At 40.9% G+C, this 3,250-nt stretch overlaps 1 pseudogene; it reads right to left on the bottom strand.

The window, feature by feature from the left end:
- Positions 1 to 807: 807 nt before the first annotated feature.
- On the bottom strand, positions 808 to 1,639 carry LOC132679216 (small ribosomal subunit protein uS3 pseudogene; annotated as a pseudogene).
- Between the last annotated feature and the right edge of the window lie 1,611 nt (positions 1,640 to 3,250).

Below are 3,250 nucleotides of genomic sequence, written 5' to 3'. Positions count from 1 at the left end.
CCACAGTGCTTTACAAACTAAATTCGAAAATTTTAAAACCTACAAAGTAATCCCTCTTCCTTTTCAAGGATCATTTATGCACTTCCTTGTCTAAAATGGGAAATTACCCTGCAGCCCTCTCAGCTGGAGGCCACTCAGCCTCCCACACTTCATTTTCTCCAGATCCAGAGGTAGCATTGTATCTTTCATATTCCCCATTGGCCTTCAGACCTGTTACTCCTCGAGTTAAAAGCCTAGGAACTTAATTATTTAACCAGCTCTACTCTGGGAACTTAATTTCCATTCTACTTCAAACATCAACCATACGGAGGTGCCTGGATGGCTCAGTCAGTTAAGTGTCTGACTCTAGGTTTCAGCTCAGGTCATGTCTCAAGGTTCATGATATTGAGCCCTGTATCGGGCTCTATGCTGACAGCTTGGAGCCTGCTTAGGACTCTCTCTCTCTCTCTCTCTCTCTCTCTCTCTCTCTCTCTCTGTCTCTCTCTTCCTCTCTCCCTCTCTCTCTGCCTCTCCCTCACTTGTAGTTGCATGCTTTGTAAATAAATAAATAAATAAATAAATAAATGTTTATTTTATAAGTTACTTTATAAAAAAAATAAGGATTGTTTTAACTCTGAAGTTAGAAAACCAAACATTCCACTCTCTAACAACCTCCTAGATTCATTGGGAGGAATTATGCCGAATTATCTAAGAAGGGAAAGACACTCCAAAAGCTAGCATTCAAGTTTCTATAAGAGGAATTCCAAGAAATAGATTGTCGTTTTTTTTTTTTTTTTTTCTTTTTCAAAGATTTTATTAAAGGTCTTTACAGAGCAAAATCCAGATTCCAGATCCACCTGCCAAGGAAACATTGTTATGCTGTGGGTACTGTCTGCAGCATGGCAGGCCTTTCTGGCCTCCCACCCTTTTGTTCTGAGACGCGGGTGGTAGGCAGTATCTCATCTTTGGGTTCTACAATGCTCACATGATCAGGCAGGGGCTCCTTAGGGCCAGCTTCTTAGGGCCAATCTCACCATCTGGGTCCCAAGGAATCATGAACTTCACTTTGATACCCAGTACACCCTGTCTGAGCAGCACATAGTACACAGCAGTGTCAATGTAGTAGTTAACAGGATCCCCACTGTGAATCATTAGGCCATCCACAAACATCATGGATTTAGCCCTATGTCCTTCAAGTGTCCCAGACACTACGACCTCACAGCCTTTGGCCCCAGTCTTCATGATGAACCACAGCACACCATAGCAGGCCCTCTGCACAGCAAGGCCTCCTAGTAATGTGTGAAGCAGAGACTGCCTGGACACTGGGACACAGATCTCTTGCGGCCACCTTTTCAGCATAAAGCTCTACACTGCCCTCAGGGAAATCAAACCTCTTCTGAACCAAGGGGTCAATTCCCAGATCCACCAGCACTTCTCACCAGAAACACTGAGTCCTGATGGCCAAGACCATGATTTCTGTCCTGGTTAATGTAACTCAGACCTCAACCCCAGAGTAGCCATGTTCAGCCAGCTCCTGAGTGAGAAACTCATTCAGTTCAGCTTTAAAGATGCCATCTGCCATAGACTTCCTCTTCTTGGAAATGTGCATCACCATCTTGCCACCGTGCACTGCTGATAGAAATAGATTTTCTGAATAAAAAAATATAAACACATTCATATTTAATAAACAATGCTTAATTGCTCTCTAAAAACAGGCTGTAATATATATTACCACCAGGAGTGCATAAGAATTCTTTCCAAACCCCTGACAATTGAGTATTAGCAATCTTTTTTTTTTTCACTTTTTATTTTAGTTTTTTTAAATGTTTTATTATTTATTTTTGAGAGAGAGAGAGAGACAGAGCTTGAGGAGGGGAGGGGCAGAAAGAAAGGGAGACACAAGATCTGAAGCAGGCTCCAGGCTCTGAGCTGTCAGCACAGAGCCCAAGATGGGGCTCGAACTCATGAACTGTGAGATCATGACCTGAGCCAAAGTTGGACGCTTAACCGACTGAGCCACCCAGGCACCCCTAACTTTTTATTTTTAAGTAATTTTAGATTTATGAAAGAATGCAACAATAATACTGAGTTTGTGTGTACTTCTCATCCTGTTTCCACTAATGTCAACATCTTGCATCACCATGTTATATATCTATAAAACTAAGAAATTAACATTAGTACAATGTTATTAATTAAACTGCAAAATGTATTTGGATTTTACTAGCGTTACTACTAATGTCCTCTTTTGTTCCAAGATCCCACCCAGAGGACCATACTACTTTATTTTTTAAGTTTATTTATTTATTTGGGAGTGGGGAGCTTGAGCAGGGGAGGGGCAGAGAGAGAGAGAAAGAGAGACAGAGAAGTCCAAGCAAGCTTCATGCTGTCAGCACAGAGCCCAACTTGGGGCTACATCTCATGAACCATGAGATCATGACCTGAGCCAAAACCAAGAGTTGGATGCTTAACCAACTGAGCCACCCAGGTTCTCCCACATTGCACTTAAATTAGCAATCTTTTTAACCTGTGCAACCCATGTGATAAAAGAAAAAAAAAAAGACAAGGAAGAAAAGGAGAGAAACAGAGAAAGAAAAAAAATTTAAATAGCAAATTGCTTTTTTGATTTGCATTTAATAAATGTGAAAGAAACTGTTACTTGTTTTCCAATACCTATTAACCTTTCTTCAAAAATAAAAGCCCCAAATTTTGACCAGACACAAGTTTTTCAAGAATAGATACTACATTACCTAACTTTCTCAAAGTTATATGTGGTTACATAATTAAGTTCTGCCAATGGGATGCTAGCAGAAAAGGTATGTGCAACTTCCAGGAAATTACATGAAATAAATTATTTCTTCTTTTCATGTCTTCTTTTTTTTCTTGCCTAATTTTAGGGCTGAATAGAACCTCCAGTACACTGTTGAATAAAGGTAGTGAGGGTGTGGGGCACCTGGGTGGTTCAGTCAGTTAAGCGTCTGACTTCAGCTCAGGTCATGATCTCACGGTTCATGGGTTTGAGCCCTGCATCGGGCTCTGTGCTGACAACTCAGAGCCTGGAGCCTACTTCAGATTCTGTGTCTCCCTCTGTCTCTACCCCTCCCCTGCTCAGGCTCTGTCTGTCTCTCTCTCTCTCTCAAAAATAAACATCAAAAAAAAATTTTTTTAATTAGTGAGAGTGCACTTCTGTGTCTTATTCTTGATCTTAGGAAGAAAGCTTTTAGTCTTTCACTATTGAGTCTGATGTTAGCTGTGGGTTTTCATAGATGCCCTT

This window comes from Panthera onca, chromosome A2 (assembly GCF_046562875.1).
Source record: "Panthera onca isolate mPanOnc1 chromosome A2, mPanOnc1 haplotype 2, whole genome shotgun sequence".
Lineage (NCBI taxonomy): Eukaryota > Metazoa > Chordata > Mammalia > Carnivora > Felidae > Panthera > Panthera onca.
This window is presented reverse-complemented; position numbering and strand designations above follow the sequence as displayed.